The sequence below is a fragment of the Canis lupus genome, chromosome 18 (assembly GCF_048164855.1).
Source record: "Canis lupus baileyi chromosome 18, mCanLup2.hap1, whole genome shotgun sequence".
Classification (NCBI taxonomy): domain Eukaryota; kingdom Metazoa; phylum Chordata; class Mammalia; order Carnivora; family Canidae; genus Canis; species Canis lupus.
Genome location: NC_132855.1, coordinates 23,843,476 through 23,860,105, shown reverse-complemented (window position 1 = coordinate 23,860,105; position 16,630 = coordinate 23,843,476). Strand labels below are relative to the sequence as shown.

General features: G+C 40.9%; 1 protein-coding gene across 8 annotated transcripts in view; it reads left to right on the top strand.

The window, feature by feature from the left end:
- Positions 1-16,630, top strand: part of CCDC126 (coiled-coil domain containing 126) — a 105,989-nt gene that overhangs the window by 16,777 nt on the left and 72,582 nt on the right. For 2 of the 8 annotated variants that reach the window (XM_072783770.1, XM_072783767.1), the window contains exons 1-2: positions 2,889-3,027; positions 13,340-13,376. The gene's annotated coding sequence lies outside the window, so the exon portion shown is untranslated. Of the gene's footprint in view, positions 1-2,885; positions 3,114-3,162; positions 3,385-13,339; positions 13,377-16,630 lie in introns of those variants that run through there. The other 6 variants (XM_072783772.1, XM_072783769.1, XM_072783774.1 and 3 more) reach the window with 4 other exon arrangements.

Genomic DNA, 16,630 nt, shown 5'->3' with positions numbered 1-16,630 from the left:
CAGTTTTGCAAGCATTTTGATAGATGCAAAATTCATGAGGCAAGTAGTTAGCTATTTCAGAAAAGTAGAACTCTGGGATTCTCGATGTTAATCAACTGGAGGTATTTTTGCAACTTGGTCTTGAGGCTAATAGTCATCACAGTCACTTCTTTCTTGGTATGGAGGCAATCTGGGAGGGGAATGTCCCCATGTCCAGCAAGGCTGGAATGCTTTGTCTTCCTCATCTGTCTCTTGGGTTGTGGCATTGTCATCTGAAGTACAGTCGTCTCCAGCAGTGAGCTCTCACTCAGTCTGGGGCCATGTCATCTGAGATATTTGTGTGCTTGGGATGGCAGAGACCAGCCCGGGGAAGGATGGCCTTCCCAGGTGAGATCCATGAAGGGTATGAGTGGCTGGCTGGTGTTAAATTCCAAGTGTATATAATAAGAAAAGGACTCTTGGGACGCCTGGGTGGCTCAGTGGTTGAGCATCTGCTTTTGGCTCAGGGCATGATCCCGGGGTCTGGGGATCGAGTCCCACATCGGGCTCCCTGCATGGAGCCTTCTTCTCCCTCTCCCTATGCCTCTGCCTCTCTATCTGTGTTTCTCATGAATAAACAAACAAATAAATAAATATTTTTTTTAAAAAAGGACTCTTATTTTGGGGCACCTGGATGGCTCAGTCAGAAGAGCATGTGACTCTTGATCTTGGGGTTGTAAGTTTAAGCCCCATGTTGGGCGTAGAGGTTACTTAATAATTAAAATTTTAGGGGCAGCTGGTGGCTCAGTCGGTTAAACATCTGCCTTTGGCTCAGGTCATGATCCCTGGGTCCTGGAATTGAGCCCCTCCCTGCTTAGTGAGGAGCCTGCTTCTCCCTCTCTTGCACTCTCTCTAATAAATAAACAAAATCTGTAAAAAAAAAAACTTTAGGGGTACCTGGCTGGTTCAGTCAGTAGAATATGCAGCTCTTGATCTCTGGGTACTGAGTTCAAGGCCCACGTTGAGTGTAGAAATCACTTAAATAAATAAACTTTAGGGCGGCCCCAGTGGCTCAGTGGTTTAGCGCTGCCTTCAGCCCAGAGCGTGATCCTGGAGACCAGGGATCAAGTCCCACATCGGGCTCCCTGCATGGAACCTGCTTCTCCCTCTGCCTGTGTCTGTGCCTCTCTCTGTGTGTCTCTCATGAATAAATAAATAAAATCTTTAAAAAAAATAAATAGATAAACTTTAAACATTTAAAAAATAATTCCTAGTGTATATGCTAGAGGCTTGACTCAGGATGGAACTACAAGTATGCACTCTGCTATTAGGTGAGAAGATCTGAGGGAACTCCATCAGGTCATTAAGGATGTACCTGCAAGGAGCATGCAATGTCCATGACCAAGATTTGTGGAGACTCCATCCACAATGTATATAGATAATGGGCATATTAATACATTAATTGTAGGGAGATTTTGTGGATAGCAGTTTTACAATCTAGAGACTAGCCCATTACAACTATTGGAAATTCATCAGGGCACAAATCTGCCATCCAGATGAGTCTAATTTGGCTACATTCTGCCTGGGAAATAATTTGAGACATAGGATAAGGAGGGAGTAACCATTTAAGTATCACTTTCATTGGCACCATTTAGTGTAGATGGAGGTGAGCTTTGGGTCAGGATCAGGGCTCCACAACATGCTGGCTAAAGCCTTTCTAACAGGGCCCACACAGTCATTCTGTGGTGCAGTCGTACACTTGGCTGATAATGTTCCAGCACATCTGAAACAGGGTTAGGTCCTGGGGTCTACTAGCAACCCTCTTATCAAGGCTGTGCATAATACCAGTAACAGCCACAACAGAGAACATTTGCATTTGACTAGCTTGTTGGGCTTTCTTCCATTGAACAATCTGAATACTGACCAAAAGAGGAGTGTACTTGCTTTGGAACAAGAGACCATTAACCTCTTTCTCTAAGGTGGGATAGGGGCCTTGTCTCAGTCTATTGATAAGGGTTATAGATCCCAGCATTTCTGTTTGGATTTCATTTCCTAATGTGACTGGCATCCACCAGGCAGAAGGCCTCTTTTCCTTTCTCTGAGATCTACACTGTTCTGCTAGTGGGTCCTAGAGCTATAACTTCAATCTTCTATAAAATTTTTTTTAAAGATTTCATTTATTTATTCATAAGAGGCAGAGAGAGAGAGAGAGAGAGAGAGAGAGGCAGAGACATAGGCAGAGGGAAAAGCAAGCTCCATGCAGGGAGCCTGATGTAGGACTTGATCCCAGGACCCCAGGACACACCCTGAGCCGAAGGCAGACACTCAACCGCTGAGCCACCCAGGCATCCCTGTTTGTTTATTTTTAGAGTAGGCTCCATGCCCAACATGGGGCTTGAACTTGCAATCTTGGGATTGAGAGTTGCACGCTCTACTGACTGAGCCAACCAGACTGGGCCAATGATATTTATATAATCGCGATTGCTAAGCAATTTGGTAGAGGTTTGTCTCCTTGGGCTCTATATATTATAAGAGCGTGAGTTTGCACCATCTGCCCTTGGTCAGGTTGCTAGCATATGTAAGATGATGAGATGGTGGAAAAGTCAACACAGTAAAGGGAGCATTCTCCTGGTGAGCAGATGAGTGATGTCCTCTCTGAAATGAAAGGGGTAGAGGTTCCCTGGAAATGCTATCAGGGGAGTCCTTGGAGGAGACTGATGATTGATGTGGGAAATTTGGAGACATGAGGTCTGAGAATTAAGCAGTTTAAGAGCCTGGAATAAAATTACTATCCAATTGGGGACCCCTTACTGTTTAAAAAGCTTAGAAAGCAAGTCTTTGAGCAGGTCACTGTGCCTGTCTCTCTATAAGTCTAGCCTCTTGGGACCAGTAAGCTAGGTTGAAATTCCACAAGATTCTATGTTCTAAAGCCTGTGACCAAACAACTTGGGAGGAGAAATGGGTTCCTTGATCTAAATCTATGATGTCTGGTGAGCTGAAGGAGATGAGCGTATATCTGGTTAAGAAAGAGTGATATGCTGAAAAGTGGTTAGCAGCAGTCTAGTGAAGGTATCAATTATGGTTGTTATGTACTTACCAACTTCAGCAGAGGGTGGCAGCAGCTTGAAAAAAATCAATTTGCTGTTGTGAATAAGGTCTGTTACCCTAGGAAGTACATGTTTTCCAGAATCTTGTAGAGTTTTCTTTAGGACCAAAGAGGGGCGGTTATTTACCATCACTTTAGCTAGAACCAGGGTGAGGGGGACGCAATGACAGTAGGCCTAATAAGGGAGTGCCATCACTTCCCCTATGGCCTGAGAGGATATGGCCCATCCTGCTAGTGGATATGACATCTCTGGAGGAATAGTTGTGTCTGGAACTGTGTTCAATATTTTGGGAAGTGGCCCACACAGAGCCTTGGAACAGGTGTGTAATTTGGATAAGGCAGCTACAATGTTATTATAATGTATTTCTGGTGTTTGCTGGCATGTGTACAGAGACATGATCAAGCATGATTGGCATATGTGAGTTGGCTCTCTTTCCAAGTAGAGATAACTCAGATAGGCTTTCCCTGAATCATGAAATTATTCCTTTGTTACTGTCCAGACCAGACTGTGGGCCTATTGGCTACTGTTCAGGAGTCAGTAAAAATGTGTGCCCTTGGGAGTCTCATTTTCATGGCCCATTGTAAAGTCAGGCACACGGTCACTAGCTCTGCCAGTTGGGTTGAGCCAGGAGAGCTCCCCTGGACTAGGGATATGCAGCTTAGCTTGATGATATGCTCCAGCCTCCAAGCAGGTTGCATAGCATAGCATAGCAGGTCCATCCAAACTATTAGAGGGGCCCGCAGTGAAGGTGCTTCTCGCTGCACCTCAATATCAGTGGACAAGGGGCCAAGCATGGGGGAAGCCACATCCTTCTGTATTTTGGAAGAACCCTTGATATCAGGGTTAGTCCTTTCCTAAAGGTATGAGTTCCCATTTAACAGTGTGGCCTCAGTGGCCCTGCTGAGTCTCTTTTACATTGAAACCCTAAACCAAGGTAAGATGGGAACTTGGTGTGTGAAGCTGGAAGCCTGTTAATATCTTTTTCTCTAAAAGGGTCCAGTAAGCTACCAACTTGTGGTGCTTAAGTGTCATATACGACTGCTATTTGGGGCAGATGTTTGGTCCAGAACCCCATGGACAGCCAGGTAGAGCTATGCTTCATCCAGAGACTCCATGGTAATGAAACATCACCAGTGATTCAATTCAGAAGTCTGAACCTCAAGGGACTAAAGCAGGGCCTGATGCATATCTTGTTGGGCCAGCCATGATGCAGTTTATTGAGGTACTCCTCAATAGGAAAAAGCTGATTTAGTGGCACCTGGGTAGCTCAGGTGGTTAAGTGTTTGACTTCAGCTCAAGTCATGATCTCAGGGTCCTGGGATCAAGCCCCATATTGGGCTTTGTGTTAGTGGAGAGTCTGGCTATCCCTTTCCTGCCCCCCTGTGTCTCCCCATAGTCTCTTCCCCCTGCCCCTCCTGTGCTGCTCATGTACTTTCTCTCTCTCTCAAATAAATAAATAAATAAATAAATAAATAAATAAATAAATAAAATCTTTAAGAAAAGAAAAAAGAAGAAAAGAAAGCTGATTTTCATGTAATGGCATAAATAGGCCTAAGTAATATGGTTAAGTGTGGAACATGTAGTCCAAAGATGAAAAGACATCATATGTGCTGTGCCTGCCATAGTGTAGTGGGAGGCTTAATGGTGAGGAGTTGATATTTTATATTTTATAGCAAGAGGAATTTTGTAGCTCTCACCTGACCAACCATGTCAAGAAACTGAATAGAAGTGGCCAGTCCTTGGATCTTATGTGGAGCAAGGGTCCATCCTCTTTGCTGTGGATGTTGGCTTACTAGGTGTAAGTCTTCCTGATGACATCCTCAGAGGACCTCCACAGTAGAATGTCATCTATATGATGTTGAAGGCAGCAGTGGATTAGTTTGAGTGAATTTAGATCTTGTTTGCATAGGGTATGTGTGATGGCAGGGCTATTTAGTTAATTCCTGGGAAGCTCAGTAAAGGTATACCGGGTACCCTCAAAACTGAAAGAAAATTGAAGTGTGGGTCTTCTGTTATTAGGACCAGGTAAAACATGTCTGACTAAATCTTGGACAGCAAAGTAGGGGCCCTGGGTTCTTTGGATGTCATCTATCATCTTTATAATATTGGGAATGGGAGCTATAGTGGCTGGAATCTGTGCTTTTATTTTATTTTTTAAAAGGTTTTATTTATTTATTTGAGAGAGAGTCTCTTTTGTCTAATGTAAGTATAGCTACTGCTGCTTTCTTTTAGTTTTCATTTGCATGGAATATATTTTTCCATCCTGTTGATTTTGGTCTATGTGTGCCCTTTAAGTTGAAGCGTGTCTCTTGTAGATAGTATGTAGTTGAGTTTTGTTTTTTTTATTCATTCAGCCATTCTATGTCTTTTGATTGGAGAATTTATTCCATTTACATTTAAAGTAATCATGGATAATATGCACTTGCAAACTGCACTATTGCCATTTTGTTAATTGTTTTCCAGATGCTTTATAGTCTCCTTGTTCCTTTCTTCCTCTCTCATTCTCTTCCTTTGTGATTTGATGATTTTTTTTCTATTAAAATTTTCAGTTCAGTCATTGCATTCTTCAGCTTTGTGATTTCCTTTTGGTATCTTTTTTTAAAAAAAAAATTTTTTTTTAAGGGGCGCCTGGGTGACTTAAAAATCCACTTTTGGTTAAGCAACTGCCTTCAGCTCAGATCATGATCCCAGAGTCCTGAGATTTAGCCCTATATCAGGCTCCCTGCTCAGTGGGGAGTCTGCTTCTCCCTCTGCCCCTTACCTCACTTGTGCTCTCTCTCTGGCTCTCTCTCTCTCTCTCAAATAAATAATAAAATATTTTAAAATTGTATTAATTTGAGAGAGAGAGAGCGTGGGGAGAGGAGCAGAGAAGGGTGGAGAGGAATAAGCAGACTCCACTTTGAGTGTGGTATCTAACACAGGGCTTGATCTTATGACTCCAAGACCACAACCCTAGCCAAAACCAAGAGTTAGACACTTAACTCACTGAGCCACTCAGGTGCCCTTATTTGGTACTTTTTAATATTTTCTATCTCTTTATTGAAATTCTTTGTTGGTTTATGCATTGTTCTGACCTATGACTGTTGTTTTTTAAAAAGACTTATTTATTTATTTATCAGAGAGAGAGAATGGTGGGGGTTGGGGCAGAGGGAGAGAGAATCCTAAGCAGGCTCCACACCAAGTGCAGAGCCCAACTCAGGCCTTGATTTCATGACCCTGAGATCATGACCTGAGCTGAAATCAGGAGTCAGATGCTTAACTGGCTGAGCCACCCAGGCACCCTACTATGACTGTTACTTTGAACTCTCTGTTGGGTTCTCTCACTTGTCTCCATTTCATTACAATTTATTTCTAGGGATTTATTTTTTTAAAAGATTTTATTTATTTATTCATGAGAGACCCACACACACACAGAGGCACAGACACAGGCAGAGGGAGAAGCAGGCTCCATTCCATGCAGGGGGCCTGATGTGGGACTTGATCCCGGGTCTCCAGGACCACACCCTGGGCTGAAGGCAGCAGTAAACCATTGTGCCACCTGGGCTGCCCGGGATTTATCTTTTTTTTTTTTTAATATTTTATTTATTTATTCATGAGAGACACACACACAGAGAGAGAGACATAGGCAGAGGGAGAAGCAGGCTCCCTGTGGGGAGTCTGATATAGGATTCGATCCCAGGACCCTGGGATCATGACCTGAGCCAAAGGAAGATGCTCAACCGCTGAGCCACCTTGGCATCCCTATCTTTTTCTTTTGTTTGGAACATATTTCCCTCTTCATTTTCCTTGACTCTCTGTGTTGGTTTCTGTACATTATATGAGATAGCCGCATCTCCCATCTGAGAGGCATGACTTGTGCAGGAGATAAACCTTGCCAATCAGCCTGACCTGAGCTCCTAGTTGCCTCTCAAAACTGTGATGATCCAAACTACCATTTTTCTTCTTAATGGCTCCCAGTAACTTAAGGTGTGCCAAGACCTGACAGTGTCCCAAAAGGAAGGATCACAGTTAGCACCTAGATGCAGGCTTATTAGAAGCTGGACTCTCAGGCAGTAGCTATGAATGTTGGGAGTTAAACCTCTTTTGGAGAGAAACTGGGAGAAAAAACTGGCATTTTTATCTGTTCCCTCTATGCTGAGCCCAGATGTAGGGCTCAGGGGTGGGGGCAGGGAAAGTTCACCAATGCCTATTTAAAAACTACTTCTTTGTTTGCTGTGAATACAAGCCCCCTTGACTATCAAAGCAAGGTGATTGGGGGGCCCATCCCTTAGGTAGAAGCTTTACAAGTTGGGACACTAGATATGTGATCCAAAACCTTTGATCCTCAGAGAGAAGCTGGTTCTCCTGAGTGAGGACTGATCTTAATGAAATGGAGTTGGGGATTCTCTCTTGATTGTGTGGTACTGTACCAGAGGTGAAGTTTATGGGAAGAGTGTATCTCATTTGCCTGATGTGTAAAAATCACTCAGCTAATTTCTCGATTTCCCTCAGAGGGAATTGCTCCACATATAGCTATATATCTGATGCAACCATGGGAAAAAGAAAGTTCAGGAGCCTCTTATGTCACCATCTTGGTCCCTCCCTCCTCTTTCCTTTTTCTTTATTTTCAAAACTTATCCCTCTTCAACTCATTTGCTTCCTTTATCACTAGGAAAACAAGATAATTTCTTTTTTTTTTTTTTAATTTTTTTTTTATTTATTTATGATAGTCACACAGAGAGAGAGAGAGAGAGGCAGAGACACAGGCAGAGGGAGAAGCAGGCTCCATGCACCGGGAGCCCGACGTGGGATTCGATCCCGGGTCTCCAGGATCGCGCCCTGGGCCAAAGGCAGGCGCCAAACCGCTGCGCCACCCAGGGATCCCGAAAACAAGATAATTTCTATAAGCTCCCACTACCTTATCTACTCACCTAACAGCAAGCTCTACCAACTACTGTTTCTTCCCTTCCATTATTATGAATGAATCATCCATGCTCTTATGCAGGGTCAACTGATTCAGCAGTGGGTGCTGAAGCTTGCTCATACAGGCTTGCAAGGACTGAATGTTAACATTGTAGGAATAGGGATCCCTGGGTGGCTCAGCGGTTTGGCGCCTGCCTTTGTCCCAGGGCGCAATCCTGGAGTCCCGGGATCGAGTCCCGCGTCGGGCTCCCGGCATGGAGCCTGCTTCTCCCTCTGCCTGTGTCTCTGCCTCTCTCTCTCTTTCTCTGTCTATCATAAATAAATAAATAAAATCTTAAAAAAAAACATTGTAGGAATATTGTGAGCTGGTTATTAAACCACCAATAGTTGAGAATTAGCCACAACAGGAGTATTTATATTATAGAAATCAGCAAATGCTACAAATTGGTGCTTTTCCTCATGTTAACATGTGGTTAACCTGTACTCCTTGGCTGTTCATATAATGTAACTTAAGTTATACACACACAATTATGTTGATGAAATCCATCCATGTTAATATGTTCATTCATTTTTACTGTCCTGCCCACACCCCAAGAACATGAGCTCCATTTTCATCAATTATATTCTCTGGTATATTCCTAGGCTTGGAGCAATACCCAGCACAAAGCAGGCTCAATGCATATTTATTTGATGCAACAAATGGGGGTGTGTCTGCAGTTCTACCTCTGCCACCTCTCTGAGTTAATATGTTTATAAGTTATTTGGGATTTTAGTAATCTTTTTTTTTTTTAATTTTTATTTATTTATGATAGTCACAGGGAGAGAGAGAGAGGCAGAGACATAGGCAGAGGGAGAAGCAGGCTCCATGCACTGGGAGCCCGACGTGGGATTCGATCCCGGGTCTCCAGGATCGCACCCTGGGCCAAAGGCAGGCGCTAAACCGCTGCGCCACCCAGGGATCCCAGTAATCTTTTTGTTATTTCTTAAAGTAAACTCTATGCCCAACATGGGCTCGAACTCAACTCAGAGATCAAGAGTTGCATGCCCAGGCCAGCCAGGCATCCCAGAATTTAGATCTTAATATGTTTACTCACTTGGGTTTTCATTTTGCATGTCCTTTACAACCAGAAGAGGACAAGCTTGGAGGGAAGAATAGGTAAGAGATGGCCAATCATAAGTGTGGGGATCCTCTCTGATGTGGGAATTCAGATGAGCTAGGACAGCCTTCAGGGTGGTAGGACGGTAGACTGCTTTGGGGATTCAATGCCACCAGGTGGCAGTATGAGCATGCTAGAAAGCCAAGGGTAGGGCTCCAGGCCACATGGGTCCCTGAATGCAGGTAGGCGTCTCAAAGATACACATTTCCTTCTTTTTTTTTTTTTCTTTCTTCCCTTTGGCCAACTCATCTTTTATTAATATTAGTCTTCTGCAGCTTTATATAAGTTGTTGTTTTATATGTCCCCTTACATTTGACAAAACTAAATTTAAAATACCGGAGCACAAGAAACCAGATTAAAAAACATTTTTAAAAAAGTTTTAATTAATTTATTCATTTTCCAACTAATCTGTACAACCAACATGGGGCTTGAACTTACAACCCCGAGATCAAGAGTTGTATGCTTGTCCGACTGAGCCAGCCAGGTGCCCCCTTCCAGTTTTTTTATTGAGATAAAATTCACATAACCTAAAAATTACCATTTAAACTGCATGATTGAGTGAGTTTTAGTATAACTACAATGTTCTACAACCATTATTACTATTTTTTGAAGAATATTTTATTTATTTATTTATTTATTTATTTATTTATTTATTTATTTATTTATTTAAAAAAGAGAGAGGGCACGAGCAGAGGGGCAGCACTGAGAGGGAGAGGGAGAAACAGGCTCCCCACTGAGCAGGGATATCTATGCAAGGGCTCCATCCCAGGACCCTGGGATCATGACTTGAGCTGAAGGCAGGCACTTAACCAACTGAGCCACCCAGATGCTCCCATTAATACTTTTTTTTAAAAGAGATTTTATTTATTCATTCATGAGACACAGAGAGAAAGAGAGAGAGACAGAGACAGAGACAGAGACACAGGCAGAGGGAGAAGCAGGCTCCACACAGGGACCCTGATGCGAGACTCCATCCCGGGACCCCAGGAGCACGCCCTGGGCCGAAGGCAGGCGCCAAACCGCCGAGCCACCCAGGGATCCCCCATTATTACTGTTAATTCCAGAGTATTTTATTACTTCAAAAAGAAATCCTGTACCAATTATGTAGTCACTCCTTACCTTCCTTCCCTCCATCCTCTAATAACCATTAATCTATTTTCTGTCTCTCTAGACTTGCCTATGCTGGGCATGTCATATAAATAGAATTATACAATATGTAGCACTTTAAAAAAAAAGTTAAATAGGCTCCACTCCCAACATGGAGTTTGAATGCACAACCCTGAGATCAAGGGTTGCATGCTCTACTGATTGAGCCAACCAGGCACCCTTGTAGCACATATTTTTTAATGGCAAGATTTATCTATGGTGTCAAAATAAGGCTATGTTCCATCTAAAATATCAGAGTTTATACAGGATAGGAAAAGCATACAGTTTTGAAATAATAAGTAACTCTAATTTGCCTTAATATTTTATAATAGAGTTTTAGTGCCTACCCAAATTGGATTTGCCTGACTTCTTGGGCAGGAACACACTTTAATTCTTTTGATTACAGTGAGATAGAGACTAAAGGATAGAAACAACAAAGACTGATTAATGGTTCATGTCCCCTTAATTTCTTAGCAAATAAAAAGCAAAGCACCTGCTCCTGGCTGGCTCAGTCTGTTAAGCATCTAAGGTCATGATCTCAGGGTTCTGGGATTGAGCCCCTAGGCAGGCTTCTTGCTCAGCAAGGAGTCTGCTTCTCCCTCTTCCTCTGCCCCTCCCTCCTGCTCTTTCTTTCTATTTTTTTCTCTCTTTCAAATAAATAGATCTTAAACAAAAACAAAAACAAAACAAAGCAGTATCCAGACATTACCCACCATATATTCAGTCTCCTGCTAAAGACAGGATTCTTTTAGTAGTCTTCATAGCTTTAGGCCAGACTGGCTGCAGTTAGTCCCTCATGGGTTTTGCCCACAGCCAACAGCACTGACACTATGGGAACTTTTGAGCTATTATCAGCAACAGTTGAGGGAAACAGGGAGAAGGGTTCGTCCTCCTTTTATAACTTTCCCAATGGTAGAAATTTTAGGTTAACAGCAACGCTTTATCACACCTTTTTTTCATCTTATTTGGGATACACAGAATATCTTGTAGTGTTTTTATAGACTATCAAAAACAAAAGATGCTTCAAATTCTGTCATATGGAATATCACCTTCTCAGTTTGCAAAGGGCATAGATCTTTCTTTAAAGCAGTTGTCAGGATGCCTGGGTGGCTCAGCGGTTGAGCGTCTGCCTTCGGCTCAGCGCATGATTCGGGGATCTGGGATTGAGTCCCACATTGGGCTCCTTGTGGGGAGCCTGCTTCTCCCTCTGCCTATGTCTTTGCCTTCTCTCTGTATCTCTCATGAATAAATAAAATCGTAAAAAAAATAAAAAAAAATAAAGTAGTTGTCACTGGCTGTTGGTCCTTCTGCTGACCATGAAAAAGAAAATCATTACATGTAGGTGTGAGGGGTGTCAGGCCCAAGAAGGTTTTTCTGAGCAGCTCCCACAGCCTTGAGTTAACATCTTTACTAGTTACAAACACAGAAAGATGTATATGCTTTTTTTTTTTTTGTATATGCTTTAAAAATTGGAATTAACGGAAGAAAAAAATGACAGTGATGTAGGGGGAGAGTGACTACCTAAGTTATAAATTTTTATAACAATAGGAATATCCAACTATATCTTAAAAAGTACAAAAATGGGGATCCCTGGGTGGCGCAGCGGTTTGGCGCCTGCCTTTGGCCCAGGGCGCGATCCTGGAGACCCGGGATCGAGTCCCACGTTGGGCTCCTGGTGCATGGAGCCTGCTTCTCCCTCTGCCTGTGTCTCTGCCTCTCTTTCTCTCTGTGTGACTATCATAAATAAATAAAAATTAAAAAAAAAAAAAGTACAAAAATGTTCAGATTATATAAAGTTCAAAGAAAAAACAAGCATAAATCCATGGAAGATATTTTCATTCACTTATTATCATTCATTAAATATATATTTGCCCTGTTCTGTGCTAGATGTTCAATGATCAAGAGGATTGGGTTGCCTTTAAATATTCAATTCTGATTACATAATTTTATTTATTTATTTGTCTATTATTATTATCTTTTAAGATTTTATTTATTCACGAGAGACACAAAGAAAGAGGCACCATTTTGATTATCCTCATTAGGTGCCACAGAGGCAAGAGGGTGGTTTTCTTTTTTTTTTTTTTTTTTTTAATTTTTATTTTTATTTATGATAGTCACACAGAGAGAGAGAGAGAGAGAGGCAGAGACACAGGCAGAGGGAGAAGCAGGCTCCACGCACCGGGAGCCCGACGTGGGATTCGATCCCGCGTCTCCAGGATCACGCCCTGGGCCAAAGGCAGGCGCTAAACCGCTGCGCCACCCAGGGATCCCAAGAGGGTGGTTTTCCTGAACGAACTGAGCAGTGGCTTATTACTTGTGACCAGACCTCTGGCTCTCAGTTGGATTTCTCTGCATAGAACACTAGAAATTTGTTGTTGCCACCTCCACCAAAATTGATATCAACAGTGTGAAAATCCTAAAACACCTTGCTGATGCTTACTTCAAGAAGAAGCTGCATAAATTCAGACACCAGGAAGGTGAGATCTTCAACATGGAGAAAGAGAAACGTGAGATTACAGAGCACAGCAAGGTTGATCAGAAAGCCATAGACTTACAAATTCTGCCAAAAATCAGAGCTGTTCCTCAGCTTCAGGGCTACCTCCATTCTGAATTTTCTCCCACAAATGGAATTTACCCTCACAAATTGGTGTTCTAAATTTCTTACAAAGAGGCATTGCTGAGTGGCTCAGTTGGTTAAGTGTCTGTCTTCAGCTCAGGTCATGATCTCAGTTCCTGGGATAGAGCCCCTTGTCAGGTTCTGCACTCAGTGGGGAGTCTGCTTCTCCCTCTCCCTTTGCCACTCCCTGCCCACCTTGTGCATCTTCTTTCTTTCAAATGAATAAAATCTTTTTAAAAATAAATAAATTTCTTACAAAGAACCTAATTAAATAACCAATCCATTAAAAAAGAAGGGGAAGATGGAGTACTCGAACCTGATTTTGCTTCTAGGCAAGATTCTGGAAAGGATCAAAGTATCATTTATGTGCTCTTACCAAATAAACACATTATTGCAAGTGAGAGTTTGCTAGGGACATGTATTTTAAGATTAACATTTCTTTCTTTTGATAGGATTAATGAATTTGTGAAAGAAGAAGTGAAAATGACAGTAAGTACTGAATTCTACAAGGTTTTGGAACAGTTTTCTTATTGCATCTTCCAGACTCCAAGGTCCTTGAGTGTAAGGGATTATGCTTCATTTGTCTTTGTGTCCCCAATGCCTGAAACAGCTCTTAATAATCTGCTATAGTCTGTGCTCTGGATAAAGAAGTATATTAATTGAGTGAAGAATACAAAAATACAGCTCAGATGCTGGTACAATTGAGTGGTTACCAGGTAGACAATCTTGCCTAAAGGATCCAGCCAATGGATCAATATCAAACTAGACAAATGAGAAGTTCAAACTGTGAAATAATAGGTAAAGTACAATACCAATTTGGTTTTGAAAATGATATATTTGTGTGGAATAATAGAGAAAATATGTACTTCAGAAGGGAGTGTATGACTAATATGGCTGTTCTAGTGAGCAATCAATATTTAGTGAAATTAAAAATTTGATTCCTGAGTTTGTATCTCAGAGATACTCTTCACAGATCCTTGAGGAGACAGAAATGAGAATGTTTATCATAATTTTGTTTGTAGCAAAGGACGGGAGGCCATATAGGTGCGGTACTTTAGACCTGGGTGAAGGCACCTCTACTCTGGACTCTGCACTTTAGATGTCTTCACATATCACAAAGAAACAAAAAGTACATTTCTTAAAGTATACATGGGCACCTTGGTCACTGACTTGGTACTTAGGGCTAGCATGGCTTGACCTATAACCATTTGCATCCTAGGTTAGAACTCATGCTATTTAGGCCTCAGGGAAACACTTCCGCATATCTGTGTTGTCCTATGTCCTTAAAAATAGGTATGAACCCCTTCATGGTTGTGAAGGTCTGTAGGTTACACTGCTGCCACCCTTGGAGGTGGACGTGACTTTGGAGGACAGGGAGCACTTGGATGGCAAAAACGCTTAGGTGAGAGAGAAAATGAATTAATTACTTGACAAATCCTTCCTTTCAGATGCTACAAATGCAATAGATTATTGCGTAATGAAGTGTCCTTTCTCAGTATCACTGAGCATTCATTTCTTTGCTGCTCTCTATTTCAGTTTGCAGGACTCCTACATTAGCACTGTTTGTGACAGATAAATGTAGCAGCTGAGGAACTTTTGCAATAACGAACAATTCATATTACCAAATGTGTATGTGTAGTTTAGACATAACATGCTTAAAATGGAAAGTTGATGCTTTAAATTGGACATTGAAAGATAGAATTAAGAATAGTTTTGCTTTCATAAAAATGTTAAAAGGCTTAGTTAAATTTTCAGAAAACTGAATTTAAAATTCAGCTTTATTTAAACAATTTTGGCTGAATACTCTAATATCTATTAATTATAATTTGTGTATTGCATTTTAACGTAATAAATAATTTTGGATACTTTAGAAGAAAAAAGACTTCTTTGAAAGTAATATATGAAATTTCATTTTAATTTTTATTTTACATGTATTTTAACTTTTTAAAAAATTTTATTTATTTATGTGATTTGAGAGAGAGAGAGACAGAGACAGAGAAAGAGAGAGAGAGCAAAGGGAGAGGGAGAGGAAGAAGCAGACTCCTTGCTGAGCAAGGAGGTGATCAGTGGGCTCAATGACAAGGGGCTTGGGGCTGCATCCCAGGACCCTAAGATCATGACCTGTGCTGAAGTCAGACTCAGATGAGCCACTCAGGTGCCCCTGTATTAACTTTTAAAATGAAAATATATTTAAGTTGTGTAAAATCTGAATATATTACAGATTATTTTTAATTTAGATCATTGAGAATAAATACAAGTCAAGGTCATCACAGATACAGAAAATACAAAAATGGAGCTCAAAAATAATAAAAGCTGAAGAGAAATGAAAAATAAAGTCTTTTTTAAAAAAACATATTCTGGGATCCCTGGGTGGCGCAGTGGTTTGGTGCCTGCCTTTGGCCCAGGGCGTGATCCCGGAGACCCGGGATCGAATCCCGCGTCGGGCTCCCGGTGCATGGAGCCTGCTTCTCCCTCTGCCTGTGTCTCTGCCTCTCTCTCTCTCTCTCTGTGACTATCATAAATAAATAAAAATTAAAAAAAAAACATATTCTATGCCCATCATGGGGTTTGAAATCATGATCCCCTGAGATTGAGAGTAGTATGTCTGTTGACAGAACCAGCCAGGCACCCTAAAGTAGGAAGTCTTTAGAAGAACTAGTCTGCTTAAAATTTTAAAAGTTGAAACAATGATAGCAAGCAGACTTCTGTTGAGAATGATCCACTTAAGATTCTTGAATAGGAGATTGGAGATTGTATCTTTAATGGAGATTTAATAACCAATCAATGCAATAAAAGCAGGAAGAAAATTATTCTCTTCAAATACACAACTTGAATGGGTCAAATGAAATCTTAATAATTTCACATTCTTTACTGATTAAGGTAGGATTTGACTGAAGCAATTAGAATTAATAGAGAATTATACATGAAATCAGCAGGTGAGTGAGCAAGAGAAACCCTGAGGTTTTCAATGTTTGTTGAACAATGATCCTGGACAATGATTATCATATTCTTCTGTTTCACCTGAATGATTACAATTTTTAATTTTTATTTTCATTCAGCAAAAATTTAGTAATTTCCTTTGCACCAAAATGCTTTCAAATGGAATGTAAAACTATAGGATTTATATTTTATATTTTAAGTTTAAAGCTATGTATTCTGTTACTGTTACATATCTCACAACCAATTTTCAAGGTCAGTTTTGGCCAACAAAAGTATTTGTGACTAGAAATATTTAGATTTCTTATTAAAAGAACGGAAATGTCACTGGCACACACATGCTATTATGGAGCCGGGAAAAGAAAAGACTGAGTAATCAGCAAACAATGGTAGCATTTATCAACGCAAGTAAACACTGACATAGGACATTATTGTAATACTCTTAAAGTAATATTATTTTAATGGTGCAACATTTACAGAAAGCAGCAGAACATTTCGAAATTCAGAATAAATGATTTTGAAAGTTGAAGCTAGAATAGATAAACATTTAAGACAAATAATGATCACTATCTAGGATGGGGAAAATTAAGTATAAGATTATTAATTTAATGGCTAGTAAAGCAAGAAAAGAAATCATATACAAAAAACCCTGAAATATTTACATTATCAACTTCAACTGGATTGTACAGTCTTGTTGAGTAATTATACACACATGTATATACACACACTTTTTTTTTTTTTAAAGATTTTATTTATTTATTCATGAGAGACACACAGAGAGAGAGGCAGAGACACAGGCAGAGGGA